The sequence below is a fragment of the Leptonychotes weddellii genome, unplaced genomic scaffold (assembly GCF_054177405.1).
Source record: "Leptonychotes weddellii isolate Sample4059 unplaced genomic scaffold, ASM5417740v2 HiC_scaffold_27, whole genome shotgun sequence".
NCBI lineage: Eukaryota > Metazoa > Chordata > Mammalia > Carnivora > Phocidae > Leptonychotes > Leptonychotes weddellii.
In genome coordinates, this window is record NW_027863060.1 from 14,896 (window position 1) to 36,652 (window position 21,757).

Below are 21,757 nucleotides of genomic sequence, written 5' to 3' on the forward strand. Positions count from 1 at the left end.
GGTCATTTTCACCTCTGAAAATGTTGGTTTGGGGCTGGGTGAGGTGGAGGTTCAGAGCTGTAATAGTTCTATTTCAAGAATTTCCTTCCTTTTTATAGAAACTTTCAAGTGAAATTTTACATTCTTATTTTCTTAGATAAAACAACCTAGAGAAGGGAGTAAAGAATACATTATTAACCTATTTTATAGATGATTAAGGCTAAAACTAAGGACATTATTTTCTCCAGGTTAAAACAGCTAGAATACAAGACAGCCAGGACTTGAGTTTGGGACTTCTAATTCCCGGGTCCTGGACTCTTTTAAGACACGTTGTCAACTTCTAGTTCCCTTAGAACTGGAATCACCAGAGAAAACATTAGATCATAGTATGGGGCGGCGGGGAGGGTGGGGGGCAGTATATCTTAGAAAACGAGAAGAAACTGAGGCAAGAATATGAAGAAAGCTAGGTAGACCAGGTAGAGAGCAAAGCAAGCAGGGCAGTTTGTGCCCCAAATTCTGAAAAATTAAAAGTAGGATGTGGACGGAGCACTCAGTGATGGAGACCGGAACAAGACCAGAGTGGAGAGGGAGGACTATAAAGCACAAGAAGGTTCTGGGATTGGGAATCAAAGCACCCAGTAGCATCAAGGCGGCGAAGGACACACGTCCAGTCCCGGACAAGGGTGGCCGGGCAGCACACTTCCCGCGCGGGTCGGAGCCTGCGTTGCCCCGCCCCACGCCGAGTCCGCCCCGCCCCGCCCTCCCCCAGGTCTCTTAGGTGATGCTGCAGCCAAGATGGCGCCGGCGGCGGCCACCGCGGCCTGAGAGCGATGCTCGCGGTCTTCGGCACCAGCGGCGGCGGCTGTGGCCTCGGCCGGGGCCTCTGGTCTCTCCCGGGCGTGAGCGCTCAGGCGACTCTCCTCCGGCCGGGTTAGTCCGGACAACAAGGAAGCGGCCACGAAGAGAGGAGGCAGTGAGAAACGCGGAGAGAGCGCGACGCCTCCTGCCGCGGCACCATGGCTGGGCTCATCAAGAAACAGATCCTGAAGCACCTCTCCAGGTCAGCTAGAGCCTCGGGCGTGGGAGGCCAGTCCGCCTCCGCCCTAGCCGTCTCGGGAGGCTGCTCGCAGCCTCGGGGGCGGCGGGGACTGGTAGCCGTGCGGGAGGCGACTCTTGAGCTGCCAGGTCTAGCTGGGCCAGGGGGTCGCGGCCCCGATCTCCCGTCGCCTGCGGCGCCCGGCTCTGGCCTCAAGAGTCGGCCCCCTGGACGGGTTCTCCCCCAGCCGGCTCGCGGAGCAGCGTGGAGGGCGGCGGAGGGAGGCAGCGCGCTGAGATCGCTCCCCGACGCGGCGTCTGGGGGCGTCCGGGGGACCCGGCTTGAGCGGTCCTGCGCGGAGGCTGGGGATTTGTGTGGCAGGGTGAATCCGAGCTCCGTGCTCGCCTCCATTCGGAGCAGAGCGCTAACCGAGGGCGTCTGGAGCGGTTTGGACTCTTTGGGCTGAGGCTTGTTTTCTCCGTGAAATGTTAACCTTGTTATTTTCTGAACTCACCCCACCTCGCCGTTGCCACTCTAATGCATTAGAGGGTGTGCCTGTTTGCACAGTTAGGATTTGTTTTAGGTAAATAGCCAGAGTTCCCAGCTTTGGCAAGTTCTTTCTGGAGTCGTTTTAAGTTCCACATCATTCTGGCAAAAAAGTTTTTTGTTTTTTTTTTTTTAAATTTGAGATCCATAAATTAAGGTAGTCAACATCTGTGGTGATAAACACAATACTTGTCATTCTTTCCATTTCATAACGCGGTTTTAGTCAGAAACATGACTCAGTAAAGCTGGCAGTTCGTTACTTCTGACTTCTCCATATTTGTCTCAAGACACAACTAAATGTGGGATCTTGTTTCCAACTTGTTAACGGCGAATTCAAAGCACTTGGTTATGACCTTTTTCTCTGTTATTTGTAAGTTAATATTAGGAAAAAACTTGGGTATGGTATGTTTATATGGTAAAGACAATTCTTGATTCTCCAGATCATTGAATACCACAGGTTGTACATTGGGGAACAAAATCAATATTTCTGTGAATCAGCAAATGTTATCTAAACTTAAAACATTAAGATATAACATTTTTTTAAAAAGTAGCAAATTATAGCAGCATTTATGAATATACATTTCTTAATATCACTAATTGGAAAGTTTTAATATTGTACATATGGTCTGATACTGAATTATCTTATTTTGGAAAAAGGTTTTATCTTTTTAATTATTATTTAGGTAATGTCTGACTTAATCAGATGTCCTCTAGCCTTTGTCATACTCCATTCCACAAGAAAATTGAGACCTACAGAAAATGATTTGACTGTTTTTCTTCCAAGGATGATGGTACATGCCTAGTTCCGTTCCAGATGCTTGGGAAGAAAGTTAATTCAATCAATGAGTGGCTTAGGGTGTTAGTTTAATTCTCTTGTAGAACTCCAGTTGAGAAAGGCTCTTAAAAATTAAGAGCAAAGGTGATGGCTTATTTCACATATTCAGAATTGAGTCCTTAGGAGTACTTTTTAATCTGTATGATTTCTAATACCTTTGTGGTAAATAATAATGAGGATTTTTTTTTTCAGAGATGAGGATTTTTGTTTTTGCACCTTTGGTCATTGGTATGCTTCTTTCTTTCTTTCTTTTTCTACCTTTCTACCTTTCTTTCTTTCTTTCTACCTTTCTACCTTTCATCCCTGTGACTTAATCATTACATACTGGAAACCTGTACCTCTCACTTCCCTTCACCCATTTTGCCCACCCCCAACCCTTCACTCTGCCAACCATGAGTTTGTTCTTTGTATTTATGGATCTGTTTCTGCTTTTTGTTTGTTTCCTTCTTTAGATTCCACATATAAGTGAAATCATATGGTATTTGTCTTTCTCTGTGTGACTTATTTCACTTAGCATAAAACCCTCTAAGTCCCTCCATGTTGTTGCAAATGGCAAGATCTCATTCTTTTTTATAGCTGAGTACAGAAGTGAGTTTTTGAAAACACTTGAATTCTTGGTTATTTCATATTTCAAAACAACTCAGGTGATTGAAGAGTGTCAAATTCATATTCATATATTAATCTTACTGCTGTCATCTCCTAAGAATAATAGTTATTTATAAATGTAAAGGACGACAATAGATGAAATAAGATGGGTGTTGTGATAAATTAGTTATTCAAGTAGGGGTGAACTTTTGAAATTACCTGGGGTCAAGCTTAATTTTACAAATTATCCAGTATTAAAGATGTCTCTATATTGAAGTAATCATCTGGAGGACAATTTAATAATTTTTAACAGGAAATACTTAGAACACATTATCTTGCAGTAATAGACATTTCTTGTGGCCATTTGATGCACTCATGGCACCTCAAAGGAGGCCTTACCTGATCACGCTTTCATCGTTCTCAGCCTATATATATATATATATATATGCTTTTTCATTGTCTTCTTCACTTGAATGTAAACTACATAATGGCAGGGATTTTGTTTTGAGTCTAGCATAATGTAGGCACTCAACTATTTTTTTAATGAATGGCACCAAAGCATTGACTTTCCTTTGCGTTTTCTTAACTGAGGTAAGACTATATGCCACCAGTATTATCACAGATAACTGGGTATGACCAGTTTCCCTGTGGTTTTAGGAAGGTAACTGAATCATTGAATAAATGAGCCTTTGTTGTCTTGGAAAGGAAGGACTAGGAAAATGACCCTTTCTGTATGGGGTCTTCCAGTAAGGAATAAGACTTTATAGGAACCAACAGGAGAAAGAATGCTTACTCTGAGCCTTGAGATTGAAGTATGGTGAAATTCTAACATTAAAACCAGTGTTAGGCAGATATAGGGGCTTGAGAATCTGGCATAGTGGAAAAGTATAAAAGAGAAATTCTTAAGAGATTAATAAATGCTTTAAGTAAATGCTGAACTATTTGAGAAGTGTAAATCTGTATACTTGTTCCCTGCCTAATTGTTGTTTAGTTTGTATCTTAGGCATCTGTTGCATTATTAATAAAAATAGTTTGTGTACTTGGAACTGATCTGAAACTCAACAGAAGGGAGGGAGAGAGAGGGAGCAGAGCTGGGGGGATTGGGCAAGGGGGCAGGGCAAGAGGGTGATGGGAGTGTGTGTGTGTGTGTTTGTGTGGTGGGGGTGGAGGTTGGACTACTTATATTTTAAGAGAAGTGAAACAGGAAAAGCCTTTGAAGAGAAATGACTCTGATCTTTCATACTATAACCAGCACAGAATATGTTTCAGAGTCTTCTCTAGGAGAGTATTTTTTCAAAAAGGAATGGAAAGTTCTAAAGAAAAGTTATAACAAACGTAAGAAAGGAAATAAGAACAGGAGCTACCTTTCAAGGCCTCATGTTACTGTGCATTTGTACTTGTGTGCTAGAGCAAAGAAGAGGAGGAAAATAGAAGCTGGAAGATAGAATATATTTAAGCCAGGACCTGAAAAGGAGTAAAAGATTCCGATACAAATGCTCCCTCTTCCCTTCCCCCCATGCTTTCCCTTTGGCTCGTACATACTATGCTGGACACAAGGTTAACTGGAAGTGGGAGTTGGCAAGTCAGATGTTCACCACACCTGGGTGGAGTCTTTGTATAATTTAAAGTCCTGGTTTTCAGTCAGAGGTGATTTTGCCCCTTAGGGGACATTTGGCAATGTCTGTATACATTTCTGATTGTCACAACTTGGGGGGGGGGGCGCGGATAGAGGCTAGGAATGCTGCTAAACATGCTGTGTACACAGCACAGTCTGCCACAACAAATAGTTATATTGCCCAAATGTCAGTAGTTTTGAGATTGAGAAACTGGTTTGAAGTATACAAGCATGTCAGATGATTGAACTAGGGTACTGTGCTACTTAAGGTTATTTTGTCTGCAAACAACAAAAATCTCTGTTTAACTTAGGTAATAGGGGAAATGTAACAGAAAGCTGTTGGGGTGGGTCACCGAGTCCGGGGAAGGGCAGACCTAACCAGCTCCTAAAACCTCATTGGACAAGATAATTCTTTGTTGTGAAGGGCTGCTCTGTGTTTGTGGGATGTTTAGCAGCATCTCTGGTCTCTACCCACTAGATGCCAGTAGCACTCCAGGCGTTGACAAATGTCCCCTTAGAGTAAAATCTCTCTTGGTTGAGAACCACTGCTTCCACCTCTCACAACTCTCAATCTGTGGTCTTTCCTGTCAAGTTTGAGATTCCTGGGAGAGAGAACCTGTTTGGCCCAGTTCTACTTACCAACATGGATCAGTTAACAATGGCAAAAGGTCATAAAGCAAGGATATGGTCATAGGTAGAACTGTTTTGAGTGTGGCTTACTGTTCCATTTGGTATCTTTAATAGGCATTGAACTAAATTAGATTTCAGAGTGCCTCATTTGCTATGTTAAAGAAATTGAACTTCATCCTGGGAGGTGACTGCTAATAAAGAATTCCAGACAAAAGAGGGACATGATCATTAAAGATGCTTAGTTATCAGTTTGGTTTTGGAATCCAGGGTTCAGGAGCAGTTGACTGTGGTGGAAATATAGAGTTTATAGAGGGTCTCTGATTAACTTAAATATAAAAGTCATGTATTGTAGGGATATCATCCCACAGGATTTATGGAAGGTTGGGGAACCATACTTGGAAAGGGATTGGATCCAGGCCAGTTCTAATGATCTAGGTAGGAGAAACCACTTGACAGGGTCAACAAGATATGTACCCTAAACTAAGAGAAGGAACAAATAGAAAGAGAGGGTGCCTTGAGAAGATTGTTGAATATTTGGAATATATGTTAGGGAGATTAGGAAAGGTTGAACTCTTGCCAGGTCTTGTGACTGAATGGCAAAGTCATAGAGACTTTAGGGTGCCTCACGGTGTATTCATGAAAGCTTACACTGTGAAAGGAAGAAAAGGGGGAACAGCAGCTGATAGTCTGGAAAGAACCATCAAAGGATTGGAAATTTTATCTGGGTGGGAGAGCAGTTGAAAAAAACAAATGAGAGAACTGGAAGGATTGGAGGTTTTGTCTAAAAGTATTAAAGTTTAAATTTCAGAGGAGGATTAGGCCTAATTTAGAGCAAGGTATCCATTAAGGCCATGGAACTGAATTGCTGAAGAGACGTTAAGGTGCATATAATCTTCTGGAGTGGAGTGAGAAGTGAAGTAAGTAGAGGAAGATGAGATCAAAGAGAAAACTGGGCTAGACCTTGTGGGGCCTTGTAATGACTAGGTCTATAGTCATTCCTGAATTAAACATTCTTGAAAGGAAACAACATGATTTAGACTGTCGGAAATTATTTTTTCAAATGATAATTTTGTATAATTATTGATAGGCTCATTACATCTTTCACTTTTATGGTAAAGCTCAATAAATAATTTTGAGAGTTTATGTTTATCAGGTTCTTGAACACTGGGCATTGGAGATACAAAGATGGGTAAGACATGGTCTCAGCTCTTGGGAAACTTCAGTGATTCCTATTGTGGCATAGGAAGCATGAGTAGGATCACTAAATGTAACCTGTTTTTAGAAATATACTGCCATATGAAGTTTGTGAGATTTGATTTACTTGGATTGGGCAACTGGGAAAAAATTGAGTTAATTATTACCTTTTAGGAATAGAAATAAATTTACTTTTGTAATTTTGGGAATTTTAAAAGTAATTTTTAGTTACTTAAGTTGACAGTATTCTTTTTAAAATAACCCCCAATACTGTTGATTTTGACACTAGATATATAACAGTTATTTAACAAATATTTACTGAGTGCTACTTTGTACCATGCACTAGTGCCTAGTGCTGTAGCTAGAATCCCTGCTCTCAGTGGAATTTACATTTTTAATCAAAGGAGGCTGATAGTAAGAGTGAAGTACATTATATCAGTTTGTGGAAAGTGCTATTAAAAATATAACACAGGGAAAGGGGATAGAAAGTGCAGGGAGGTAAGGGTAGAGTTTGCAGTTTTAAATCTGGTGATCAGGAAGGCCTAATTGAAAAGGTGATATTTGAGAATAGATATGAAAGGTAGTGGAAGTAAATGCAAGGATCCAGAAGTGGAAGCTTGCTTATCATTTTTGAAATATATCAAGGCCACCAACATGAGTGGGGTGAGGAGTGAAGTAAGTAGAGGAAGATGCATCAAAGAGAAAACAGGGCCAGATCTTTTGGGGCCTTGTAATGACTTTAGCTTTTACCCTGAGTGAGATTGGAAGCAAGGCTTTGAGCCAAGGATTACTCTGCAGCCATGTGGGAAATAAATAATAGGAGGACAAGGGCAGAAGCAGGAGGCCAATTAAAAGTGTTAACTATCCAGGTGAGAAAGGTTTTGACTTGGACCTATGTCGATGCGGTGGACTTGTTGAGGTTCTAGATGTATTTCAAAGGTAGAACCACAGGATTTGCTGACAGGTAAGATGTGGATTGAGAGAGAAAGAATAGTCATGACATAGCAACTGAGAAGATGGAGTTGCTGTTAACTACGTAGAAGACTGCAGGAGAGGCAGGCTTAAGGTAGAGAGATAAAGGAGTTTGGTTTTGGATGTATTAATTTGGATGCCTGTTAGATATCTGAATGGAGATTCCTTTTATTTGTGAACTAATTTAGACTACGCATTTTAGTCGACTGTTCTGTGATATGGAAGTATGTGCAAAGCAACCTTCAAAGGCCAAAGGAACCATGACTGAAGAAAAACACCAAGTTCAGCTTGATGAGAAATGTTTTTTTAAGGGGACTAATGGACAGAAGCATATCTTGGGGGGCTGCAAGTGGGTAGATCTCCCCAACACCACCTTTTGGGAAACCTGCTTTTATAGCTCTAGGGGCTGGGGAGTACATGCTAGGAGACCACCAGGGAGGAGCATGTTTGAGAATAGGTAAGTATCATAGTTATATCTCCAGAGCAGATCCAAAATGTTATGCTCCAAGGGTGTACTTAAGGGTGCTGTTAAACAAAAGGAAAGAATGGGAATGGGGGCTGTATTCAAGAAGACTTCAGGTCACGGAGCAGCCATCATGATGTTAGTCTGGTTCACATGTCTGCAGCACCAGTATCAAGTGTTTGCGGATGGTTATCCTTTGGTTATGCAGTACATAATTACAGTGAAGTGAATTGTGAGATGAATTTTAATGGGTGGACTTTATAGTGTTGTATTTTTTGCTATTAAGTATACTTTGTAGAGGTATCAAGCAGGTGACCATTTCTTTGACACTAATTTCCAACTAAAACCAGATATTGATTCTTCAGAAGCTAGTTTCAGGAGATTGATTTGTAAACTTTAGTTGAAGGGGGGCTTAGATGCTTGGTCCACTGGATGTTGTAATATTACCATTCTAGAATCAGAAGGGATTTGTTCCCGTCTCTGAGAAGGAAATTATTAAAACATTAGAATTTGTGATTTCCCCAGGGTTTGACAGGTAGTATTGAGTGGTTAAGTTACTGATCCAGTACTCTTTTAATATGATTATTCTATGCTGCCTGCTCAGGCTTTTGCTCTATTTTCAGCATTTATTTATTATAAAATTTCAGTGTTACTACTCTTTTGTGGTATTTCACCATCCTGTTGCAGAATCCCTTAGGAGATTCTTTTATTATTTGGGAATCCTTTGACTCTGTAGTCCTTTGAAGCTTGGGAAACATAGCCTTTTGACTTAGCAATTCTGTGAAGTTGGGAAAGTACAATTTCTCCATTTCTTTATACTTGCATAATTTTTTTGCAATATTACCCTTTGCCTTAATACTTCAGTTTCCAATCTGAACATTTCCTTAGTAAGTTGATCTCTTATCAGTTATATATGTTCTAAATGCTGCACATTATTTTATATCTATTAGGATGAATAATTTAGTATTTCTGTAAATATTGGTATTTAGTTGTTATAAGTGACTGGAGCTCAGATTGAATGTAAGTTACAGGTGTAACTTTATGACTGTTTCCATGAGTGAAATACAAGCAGTTACTACATCAATACAAAGTTACTAAAACAAAGTTGAGATCTGCAACAAATATGATTCAGGGTATAATAGTTATTGTTTATTTTTTCAGACATTAGATTTAGTGTTTGTCTGATAATTCATTTACTTATTTTGAGATTTCTCCCAGCCAAAATGAATGTTATACATAAATTTTGAATCTCTAGATTAGTCTCTTCTTTAAGACTTAATTTTAGCTATATGTGTATGTACTCTTCTACCCAAAAATACCATTAAAAGAGAGCTCTCTGGCTTCTTTTTGCCACTGCTAGCATAACATCACGTGTTGTTTTCCTCTACTGTTGTTTGTAATTTTATTGTTAGGAATTAATATTTAGAGAGAAACTTAGAAATACCAGAAAATTCAGTCATTTTAAAATTTGCTAAAACCATGTTGTTTACTAAACTCAGTTCCTTTTCCAAAGTTTTCTTCTGCTGTGATGGAACTTTATATATAAATGAACTATATATAAAAAGGGGCATCATAAAATCTAAGGTTTATCTTTAAGGAGTATTTTAAGTGTGATTATTCGCATTGATAAATCATGCATTTATTCTTTCCACCAATACTTACAGAAGATCTGTAAGATATATGTGAAGTTAAGAACTATAAATGCCTTCTTAAAACAGTATGGTAGATGATTAAGTAGATACCAGGATAAAATGTAAGTCTTAAGAGATAGGCACAAAATACTATATGCAACTTTAATGGAAGTAGAGACATTGAGACAAAGGTGGTCTAAGTCCAGAGAAACTGTAAAGAAATAATGAAATAAAAATACGTAAGTGGGGCGCCTGGGCTCAGTCGTTAAGCGTCTGCCTTTGGCTCAGGTCATGATCCCAGGGTCCTGGGATCGAGCCCCGAATCGGGCTCCCTGCTCCGCGGGAAGCCTGCTTCTCCCTCTCCCACTCCCCCTGCTTGTGTTCCCTCTCTCACTGTGTCTCTCTCTGTCAAATAAATAAATAAAATCTTAAAAAAAAAAAATACATAAGTGACAGTTTATGTGATATAAAATGTATAGTTACTAAATCTGTTTGCTTGACAGTGGCATGCATACCAAGGGAATATTTAAAGCAGTTAGAGAAGTTAAGGATACTTTATTTTTTAAAAAAGATTTCTATATTTACCTTAGAGAGAGAGAGCGAGAGTATGCGCACATGAGTGCGGGGAGGGCAGAGGGAAAGGAGAGAATCCGCAAGCAGATTCCCCAAGGTCAGCAGGGGAATTGGGCTCCATCCCAGGCCCTGAGATCATGACCTGAGCTGAAACCCAGAGTCAGACGCTTAACTGACTGAGCCACCCAGTGCCTTTAGATCCTAGAAACTTGGCTGCAATTTTTTTCCACTGTTTTCCAATACTAAACCTTCTCTCCCTTTTTTGTTTTTCACCCATCTTTTGTTGTCTTATTACTGTAGCCAGATTGTTTACATTCCTTCCTGCCAGGTCATCCTCTTGGGCTTCATTTTACTTGTACATCTTAATAGGCAGCTTTAACTAGGTAGGCTAGTCTTCACTGGTCTTCATTTTTTAATTCCTTTAGGTCTTAAAATATTTTATTACAACAAAAATTTCATGTTTTAGTTCTGTGGATTGTCATCTGTTTTTTTTAGTTTCTTTCTTTCTTTTTTTTAAGTAGGCTCCATGCCTAACATAAGGCTTGAACTCATGAATGTAGGACTTGAACTCATGAGTGCCATGCTCCACCGACTGAGCCAGCCAGGTGCCCTCTAGATTGTTATCTCTTTAAGGGCAGAATCACCCTGACAGACTGCATTCTGAAGGCAGTGATTATGTTTATCTTGTTTGCTGTTGTACCTTTAGCATTTGGCACAGTATTGTTATACATAGTTGTTCAGAAACATTTTCAGCTGACTAGAGAATAGATTAACTTTGGCCTTCATAGAATTTATAGGATGTAAATTGGTTGTCCTGAATACATTTTTGGCAGATGACTCATATCCAAGAAATTTAAAGACTTTTTTTTTTTTTATAAATACTCTAGTTCTCTGACTTGCTTTTGTATGTGTAGATATAATTTATTGCTGGATCTCTCTTTGGTTTGTGGGTTAATTTTCATAGCTAACTTTACTTTTTGGTATTCTCCATAAAATGAATTGAAGATTACAGTTTTAAATGGACTTTTTAGCAGTTAAACTAATTTGATACAATTTGTATTTGTAAATTGCTTATCTTTTAGAGTGCTTGTCCTATTTGGTTTGATTTAATGTTGAATTACAGTTCAGTCTTCGTATAACTTTTGTACAACAGAGCTATTTCATTTTTAATATTTTTAATATAAAAATTTTTTAAAAAATATCAGTAGTAATAATACCAGTGGTAGAGAGAATGAAGGAAATCACAAATGGTTAATTTATCTTAGAATTTAAGCAGTGTTGCCTTATTTATTCCAGTGTGAAATACAACTGTATTTTTTTAAGTGCATCACAGCTAAATATTTTTATCATATCATTCCTTTCCTCTTCCTTCCCTTAAACTTGCTCCCTCCTATGTCCCCTGTGTACCCATTCCCTGCAGCGATCCCTGCTGGCTGTGGTGGAGATTGGTGTGCTGTGAATTTCATAATCAAGGAGTCTAAGAAACCCTGGCAACTGACTACTTGCTTTCACCAGGAATAGGGACCCTTTGTCTGAATTTCCTGCCCTCAGGTAATACTTCTGTTCCCCATCGTTTTCGATTTCTTTTTCTTTCTTTTTATAAATGCAAGCACTTATTTTGCCCCACATAAAGATACTTTGAGAATATTTTCTAATTCTTACTGTATTAGTCAGATACTGATATCTTTTTTCTTTTTTTTTACTATAGCTATAGGCTCGTGCAATTCCTCTCTTAGAATGTCTTTTCTAATATACAAGGTTTGGCAATGGACTTAAAGTTATAACCAACTCTTTCTGTTGTTAAAAGAGTTTTATAACTTACAGTCAGCTATTTGGAAATAGTAATTAGTATTTGATCTACTCTTTAATGGGTAAGATTTCATAGTCTAATGTAATTAATGAGGTATGAAGCCTCTTTTGATAGAATGTTTTCATCACTTCTCATTGAAGGACTTAAGAGTTTATTTTGTGTATTTAATGTTAATTATGATCTTTATCAAAGAGTTGAAGTAATTCTTATGAACAGCAGTGAAAATAGAGTTCTTGAGGAATGTAAGGACTTGCCACCCCATTTATTACTTCCCCTCTCCCCTTACCCCTTTTAAAAATTCATTATCAGGGGAAGTAATTATGTTATAAAACCAGATTCATGGAAATGGCACTGAATTTCTTTCAAGTTGTATTTAATGAAAAACCTAGAAACTTATATCATTGAACACTTCTAGTGCTTAGGAAATTTATCCACATAAGTACTTTGAACCTATTCTAAAAGTCTAGTGAGAAATTGGTAATTAAACATTAACCATGATTGGGGCACCTGGCTGGCTCAGTTGATGGAGCATGTGACTCTTGATCTGGGGTTGTGAGTTCAAGCCCCATGTTAGGTGTAGAGATTACTTTTTTTTTTTTTTATGATTTTATTTATTTGAGAGAGAATGAGATAGAGAGAGAGCTCATGAGAGGGGGGAGGGTCAGAGGGAGAAGCAGACTCCCTGCTGAGCAGGGAGTCCGATGCGGGACTTGATCCTGAGACTCTAGGATCATGACCTGAGCCGAAGGCAGTCGCTTAACCAACTGAGCCACCCAGGCGCCCAGGTGTAGAGATTACTTAAAAAAAAAAAAGTCCTTAAAAAAATGATTAACCATGAGCAGAATTATGCAACTCATTACAGAGGAGTGATGTGACATTTGATAAACTTACTGGCCATATGTTAGCAATTGTATAGATATGATCAGTTAAATATTGTTTTCCAGTATTCTTGTCTGCCTTGATTCTTTGCTATCATTTGGGTGTCTGGATCTAAACCAGAATTGCCAAGGGAAAGATGCCAAGCTTTAACCTTAGGTAGACCATTAGGGAAACCTTTGAGATTATCTTTAGGATATTGATATTTAAGGATGTTGTTTATAAAGGCATTCAAAGATGGTTCTGGTTTTGTATATACCTCTAATAAATCCTCTAGAACCTTTACTCCTGAAGTATAGTCATAGCTATAATCCTTTGCTTTTTTTAGATTACACTTCCTTAACATCTCTTTATTTGACCTGGTTTGTGCTTAGCTTATTGAAGATGAGGTGTTACAATTTTATTCTTAGTTTAAACCATAGCTATCCATTTGTTTATTCAAGTCACCTACCAAACTTAATTCCTTTTCTCTCTTTATCTTCTCATTTTAATAAATTATGATGCCTTTTTATTTAAATAACTCTTAAATTTATCTTCCTTTTCCTGAACCTAGCACATAGCCGACTTCTTGGCACCAAGTAGACATCAGTAAGACTTGAATATCCAGATTTAACTCATCATTTCTTGTGTTACTCTTGCAAATAAGCATTCTCATTTCCTTCTGGTCTCATACTTTTTTAATCCACCCTTGGCACTGTTCCTAGAGAGATCTGTTCAAAATGCTAATCTTACCATTTAATTTCTTGGTAAAAATCTTTTTTTTTTAATTGAAGTATAATTGACACACAGTAGCCCATTGATTCCAGGTTTACATCATAGTGATTTTTTTTTTTTTTAAGATTTTATTTATTTATTTTTCAGAGAGCAAGCGAGAGAGAAACAGCATGAGAGGGGAGAGGGTCAGAGGGAGAAGCAGGCTCCCCGCTGAGCCGGGAGCCCGATGTGGGACTCGATCCCAGGACCCTGGGATCATGACCCGAGCCGAAGGCAGACGCCTAACCATCTGAGCCACCCAGGCACCCCCATAGTGATTTTTTTTAAGATCTTTTATTTATTCATTTGAGAAAGAGAGTGAGTGAGAGCACGAGTAGAAGGGAGGGTCAAAGAGAGAGGGAGAAGCAGACTCCCTGGCTGAGCAGCTCAGACTTGAGCCGAAGGCAAATGCCCAACTGACTGAGCCACACAGGAGCCCCCATAGTGATGTATTTTTTAAAAGACTTATTCATTTTAGAAAGAGAGAGAATGAGAGGGAGGAGAGAAACCCAAGCTCTCCTGAGCGCAGAGCCAGGACGCAGGGCTTAATCTCATGACCCTGAGATCAAGACCGGAGCTGAAATCAAGAGTTGAATGCTTAACTGACTGAGCCACCCAGGTGCCCCATCATAGTGATGTTTTTATACATTATGAAATGAACCCCACAATAAGTCTAGTTACCATCTGTCACGACACAAAATTGTTAAAATATTGCTGGCTGTAGTACCTATGCGGTACATTATATCCTCATGACTTACTTATATCCTCAGGAAATTTGTGCCTCTTAATCCCCTTCATCTATTTTGTAGAGCCCCCAATCCCTTCCCAGTCTGGTAGCCAATAGTTGCTTCTAATATCTGTGAGTCTCTTTTTGTTTTGCTTGTTCATTTGCTTCATTTTTTAGATTACACATATAAGTGAAATCATATGGTATTTGTCATTGTCTGATTTACTTCATTTAGCATAAAACTCTCTAGGTCCATCCATGCTGCAAATGGCAAGAGTTCATTCTTTTTTATGGCTGAGTAATATTCCATTGTGTATGTATGCCACATCTTCTATATCCATTCATCTATTGGTGGATAATTAGATTGCTTCCATATCTTGGCTGTTGTAAATAGTGCTACAGTGAACCTAGGTCTTGTGCATATATCTCTTTGAATTGGTGGGGGTTTTTTTTGTTTTGTTTTTTGTTTTTTGGATATATTCCTAGAGGTGTAATTGATGGATAGTGTGGTAGTTCTAATTTTAATTTTTTGAGATGTTTTCATATTTTTTTCCATAGTGGCTGCACCACTTTACATTCCCACCAACAGTGTACGAAGGTTCCCTTTTTTCCACACCCTCACCAACACCTGTTATTTTTTGTCCTTTTGATAAAAGCCAATCTGACTGGTGTGAGGTGGTATCTCCTTGTGGTTTTGATTTGTATTTCCCTGATGATTAGTGAGGTTGAGCATCTTTTCATGTGTCCATTGGCCATCTGTATGTCTTCCTTGGGACACTGTTTATTCAGATCCTCTCCTCATTTTTAAATAGTATTTTTTTATATATATTAAGCTGTGTAAGTTCATTATATATTTTGGATATTCACCTCTTATCAGGTGTATGATTTGTAAATATCTTCTTTCATTCAGTTAGGTTGCTTTTTCATTTTGTTGATGGTTTCTTCTGCTGTGCAAAAGCTTGTAGTTTGATGTAATGCCATTTATTTATTTTACCTTTGTTGCCCTTGCCTAAGAAGAGTGGTTCAAAAAAAAATATGGCTAAGACCAGTGTCAAAGAGGTTACTATTTGTTTTTTTCTTTTCTGGGAGTTTCATGGTTTCTGGCTTCACATTCAAGTCCTTAATTCATTTTGAATTTATTTTTGTATGTGGTATAAGATAGTGACCCAGTTTCATTTTTTTTACATGTGGCCATCAGTTTTCCCAACACCATTTATTGAAGAGACCTTTTTTCCCCCATTGTATATTCTCGCCTTTGTCATAGATTAATTGAACATATATATATATATTTCTGGGCTCTCTTTTCTATTTCCTTGATGTATGTGTCTAAGTTTTTATGCCAGTACCATACTGGTACTGATTTGGTTACTGGTACTGATTTGATTACTAACAGTTTTGTAGTATTTGAAATCAGGAAGCATGATAACCTCCAGCTTTGTTTTTTCTCATGATTGCTTTTGCTGTTCAGGGTCTTTTTGTGGATCCAGGCAGGTTTTGGGATTCTTTGTTTTAGTTCTATGAAAAATGTCATTGGTCTTTTGATGGGGATTGCATTGAATTTGTAGGTTGCTTTGGGTAGTGTGGACATTTTAACAGTATTTTTTTCATTCCATGAGCACAGAGTATCTTTCCATTTATTTGTGCTGTCCTCTGTTTCTTTTATCAGTGTCTTACAAAGTATATAGGTCTTTCACTCCCTGGTTAAATTTATTCCTAGATATTTTATTCTTTTCGGTGCAGTTGTAAATGGGATTGTTTTCTTAACTTCTGATAACTCATTATTAGTGCAACCTATTTTTGTATGTTAATTTTGTATCCTGCTACTTTATTGAATTCATTTATTCGTTCTTATTAGTAGTTTTTTGGTGCAGTCTTTAGAATTTTCTATATATTGTATTATATCATCTACAAATTGACAATTTTATTTTTTCCTTTCCAATTTGGATTCCTTTTATTTCTTCTTCTTGCCTAATTGCTCTGGCTAGGACTTCCAATACTATGTTGAATTAAAGTGGTGAGAGTGAGCATCCTTGTCTTGCCCCTGATCTTGGAGGAAAATCCTTAAGCTTTTCACTGTTGAGTAGGATGTTAGCCGTGGATTTGTCTAAGGGCCTTTATTATGTTGAGGGGTACATTTCTTCAGTACACACTTTGTTGAGAATTTTTATCATAAATAGATGTTGAATTTTGTTAAATGCTTTTTCTGTGTCTACTGAGATGATCATATGGTTTTTATCCTTTGCTTTATTAATGTGTAGACGTAAAGATTGGTAAAAAATTTTTAATGGCTCATGTTCAAGCTTTTTAAAAAATTTGTTTATAACAGTAGAATTTTTTGTCCAAAGAAATATTAAAATAGAACTTAACTGAATAAGATAGGCAAAAAGTAGGGCTCCTTGTTAATGGAACAAAGACCGGCTATGCTCATAAATTTCCTTTTAGTAATTTAGTTCAATCAGTAATTAGGGCGATCAGCTATTACATCTTTTCCCTTTTTATTTCTTCTCCCAGCTATGTTGAATCATGAGTCTTCTTAGGAGCATTGTGGGAACAATGCAGATGTGTAGGATGAAACCTACATTCCTTGGCATGGGATGCAAGAGTCCTTCATGATCTGGCTTCAGTCCATCTTTCAAAGGAATTCCATTTCATTACAAACTACCTGATGCCTTGTACTTCATCCATGTCTACTGTATGTGATCCTGTAACCTTGAACATGCTGTTGCCATGCCTAAAATGTCCTCTCACCTGGAAGAAACTTAACTCTTAAAAAAGAGCTCAAGTTTGGCCTTCTCCATGAAGCCTTCCCTAAACAGTATTTTTAACAAATGATCACTACTTCTCATGTACCTCCATCTTATCCTATTTTCATTTTAATTGTAATATCTGTCACACAGTGCTTGCCATATTTGTTTATGTAAAACTATACGTACTGCCATGATTTGTTTATGTGCTTGTCTCTAATAATAAACTGAGGTTTTTGAAAGCAGTAATTATGTCTTATTTGTCTAAGTTACCCAAGAGCCTAATCACTGCTCAGTTTTTGCCATGAAGGATGCATGTGTAGTTGTGTCAGGTGTTCCAGTATTTCAACAAAATTAGGAAACCCAGATTTTAATACAAGGTCTACTCATTTTAGATGTTAGCCACCCATTCAGGTTTTTTAAAACACTGTGCAGACAGACAAAACGTATTTGTAGATAAAACAAAGCTCACAGGCTGCCAACTTATAACCTCTTCCATTCTTTAAAACTTTTCAGTTCTTTAAATGTGAAAAAACTGGTTAGGCAAGATTGGTTGATATCCTTTACATGTGTATTATAAAAATAACCAAGCCAAACAAACTCTGTAAATTGAGAATACTAAAAAAAAATTATTATGAGCATAACTTGATTCTTCTTCCATTAACACTAAAGTTCTTTGAAGAAAATAACATTTATGTCTTAAATATTTAATAAGCTTCAAATTGACATTGAAAGCTCCTTGAAGGTAAGAATTGCCATATATTCCTATAATGCTCAGGAAATGTTTATTAAATATTGTTGAATTGAAAATCAATCAGTATAATAATGAAATGGTAATTGATATTGAAATACCTTTTAAGTTAAAATTATACAAATTTGATTATAGTCTTGGCTCTGCCTTGGTATGACCTTAGCAGTTGACTTAAACCCTTTTGGGCTTCACATTTTTTTTTTTTTTAAGATTTTATTTATTTATTTGACAGAGAGAGAGAGAGAAGGAACACAAGCAGGGGGAGTGGGAGAGGGAGAAGCAAGCTCTCCACTGAGCAGGGAGCCCGATGCGGGGCTCGATCCCAGGACCCTGGGATCATGACCTGAGCTGAAGGCAGATGCTTAACGACTGAGCCACCCAGGAGCCCCATGGGCTTCACATTTTATATTATAAGATGGAAGACTTTGGATTAGTGGAACTTTTCAGGTGCTAAAATTATTTCATATTTTTTGATAGTATGAAGGCTGCTTATTGATCTACTTGGTTTTTAATTTTTTATTTTTTTTTAAAGATTTTTTTATCTGTTTCGAGAGAGAGAGGGATCGAGAACACGAGCGGGAGGGTCAGAAGGAGAGGGAGAGAGAATCCCAAGCAGACTCCGTGCTGAGTGATCTACTCCGTCTTTTAAACTTGGTTTAAAAATTGCTTCTCATATCTTCAGATGACAAATTACGAATGGTTTTCAAAAAGCTATGGTTCAAATATCTTAAAAATTCTGATTTCCTTGTATTTTATTAAGTTAACTAGTCCATTTTCTTTTTTATTAGGAAGTATACATAGGTGTGTGTGTGAGAGAGAGAGAGAGAGAGAAGGTGTGCTCATAATAAATTACCTTCTTTATTGAGTGTTCTCAATTTATAGTTTGTTTAGCTTATTTTTTTAATATGCAAGTAAAGAAAATCTTGTATAAGCATTTTTTATATATGACTTAAACAGCTTTATTGAAATATCATTGATTTATATGCAGTAAACTGTAAATATTTAAGGTATACAGTTTGATGAAATTTTGACATATGCCCTTAAGTTTCCTTATGTCCTTTTGTAGTTCTCTCCTTCCTCCCCTCCTGCCTCATTCTTTATTAATATATAATCTACTTTATTTCACTTAGGTTAGTTTGTATTTTCTAAAATTTTATATAAATGAATCATATACCTTCTTTTGGCCTCTTTCCATCAGCATAATTATTTTGCAATTAATCTGTTCTGTTATATGCATTCTCTCTTATTGCTGAATATATTTCATTGTGAATATGCCATAATGTGTTTATCCATTCACCTGATGATGGTCATTTAGGTTGTTTCCAGTTTTGGACTATTACAAATAAAGCTGCTGTAAACATTCGTGTATAAGTCTTTGTGAGGACATATTCTTTTTATTTCTCTTAGGTAAATGCCTAGGAGTAGGATGATTGAGTTATACATGGGTACATACATAAGTTTTTAAGAAACTGGTAAACAGCGTTCTGAAGTGTACATTTTATGTTCTCACCAGCAAGTGTGTGAGTTCCAGTTGCTCCATATCTTCAAGAATGCTCAGTATGGGGCGCCTGGGTAGCTCAGTTGGTTAAGTGACTGCCTTTGGCTCAGGTCATGATCCTGGAGTCCCTGGATCGAGTCCCGCATTGGACTCCCTGCTCGGCAGGGAGTCTGCTTCTCCCTCTGACCATCCCCCCTCTCGTGCTCTCTCTCTCATTCTCTCTCTCTCAAATAAATAAATAAAATCTTAAAAAAAAAAAGAATGCTCAGTATGGTCAGTCTTTGAATTTTCTCATTTAGTGGGTAAGTAGTGGTTTGGTTTTAATTTGCAGTTCCCTATTGACTGGCTATATTGTACATCTTTTCATATGCTTATCTGTCATCTGTATGTCTTCTTTGGTTTGAGGGTCTGTTTAAATCTTTTGCTTATTTTATTAATCTATTGTCTTATTTTTGAGTTGTAAGGTTCTTTTTTTTTTTTTAAAGATTTTATTTATATATTTGACAGAGAGAGACACAGCGAGAGAGGGAACACAAGCAGGGGGAGTGGGAGAGGGAGAAGCAGGCTTCCCGCGGAGCAGGGACCCCCGATGCGGGGCTCGATCCCAGGGCTCTAGGATCATGACCTGAGCCGAAGGCAGACGCCTAACAACTGAGCCACCCAGGCACCACTAAATAAATAAAATCTTAAAAAAAAAAAGAAAGACTGCATATTTTTCTCATTTAGTGCTCTGAAATCTTTGACAGGCTCAGGATCACCAAGATTTTCTCCTCTATTTTCTTACAGAGACTTTATATATTCGGTTTTTAGATTTTGGTCTGTGATCTATTTAAATATTTGTTTATGGTGTGAGATAAGTATCAAGGTTCTTTTTTTCTTCTTTTTCTTTTGGCCGTGGCTATACAGTTGTTTCAACACCCAACACAATTTATTGAAAATAGTATCTTTTTTTTTTTTTTTTTTTTAAGCTACACGCGGGCTTGAGCTCACAACCCTGAGATCAAGACCTGAGCTGAGATCAAGACTGAGCCACTCAGGAACCCCTATCTTTTTCTCATTGATTTGCTTTTGTGCCTTTGTTGAACATCCCTTTACTATAAATTTGGTTCTATTTCAGGACTCTCTGTTTTGTTCCGTTGTTCATGGGTCTATCTTTACACCAATCTCAAACCATCTTGAATACTGTAGTTTTTTTTTTTTGTTTGTTTGTTTGTTTTTTAAAGTAAGCACTATGCGGAACGCAGGGCTTGAACTCATGACCCTGAGATCAAGTTTGATGCTCTACCAACTGAGCCAGCCATGTGCCCCACTGTAACTTTTTTTTAAATATATTTTTTAAAGATTTTATTTAGTTATTTGAGAGAGAGAGAAGGAGCAGGGGGAGGGGGAGGAGCAGAGGGGAAGGGAGGAGCGGACTCTGCTGATGCCTGGTTTGATCCCAGGACCCTGGGATCATGACCTGAGCTGAAGGCAGGTGCTTAACCGACTGAGCCACCCAGGCGCCCCCCCCCCACAGTAGCTTTTTAAGAAGTCTTGAAATTGGTGGTACAAGGCCTCCAACTCTGTTCATCTTTTTCAAAATTAGTTTTCAAAATCCACGTCTTGTATATTCCTATAAATTCCAGAATCAACCTGTTTCTGCCAAAAAGTCTGCTGGGTATTTGCTTAGGATCTATAAATCTATTTGAGGAGAAATGACATCTTAAAAAATATTGAGTCTTCTGATCTACATATGTGTTCCTCAATTTATTTATGTCTTTTAAAATTTCAGCAACATTTTTTGGTTTTCAGTATATAGGTCTTGTATAACTTTTGTCAGATTTATCCCTAAAAATTTCATACTTATGCTAGTGTAAATGGTACTTTAAAATTTTCATTTTCCTATTGTTGCTAGGATATGGAAACAATTGATATTTTTATTGCAATAACTTTTTTTAAAAAAATGAAATTTACATACAACAAAATGGATAAACCTTCCATATGCAGCTCAAATGATTTTTATAAATAAGATATTTTGGGGGGGAATACTTTTAGGTTGATAGAAAGGCTGTAAGGATAGTATAAAGAGTGTTCATATACCTCACATCCCATCTCCCCTATTATGTGTGTGTGTGTGAGATTTCCTTTATTGTAGATCTTTTTATTTTTGTAGAGGGATTACCATGTAAGGCAGTAAAACACTATTCATACATCTCATTTTACTAGGATATACTGGTCAGCTTCTCTGCTGAAAATCTTAAAATTATTTTTCTGTGGAAAAAGAAGATAGCCTTTGGATTTCTTGTTTGTATTCACTCTGTAACAATCAATTCCAGGTTGGCAGGTTTGTAAATACTTACTCTGGGTAGCAGTTTTCGAGGTAGCCATGTATTCCCCTGCACAATACTGTCTGCTAAGTTGCTAATAACAAAAATGTGGATATAAGAAATTCTGAAAAATTTTATGAATCAAGAAATAATATTGGGGCGCCTGGGTGGCTCAGTTGGTTAAGCGACTGCCTTCGGCTCAGGTCATGATCCCGGAGTCCCTGGATCGAGTC

General features: G+C 37.8%; 1 long non-coding RNA gene across 1 annotated transcript; it reads left to right on the forward strand.

Annotated features, from left to right (window-relative positions):
- Nucleotides 1–734: 734 nt before the first annotated feature.
- Nucleotides 735–19,080, forward strand: LOC145718978 (uncharacterized). Its single transcript, XR_014142127.1, has 3 exons — nt 735–1,039; nt 11,480–11,610; nt 16,737–19,080. It is a non-coding gene; the product is annotated as an uncharacterized LOC145718978 (long non-coding RNA).
- The last annotated feature ends 2,677 nt before the right edge of the window (nt 19,081–21,757 follow it).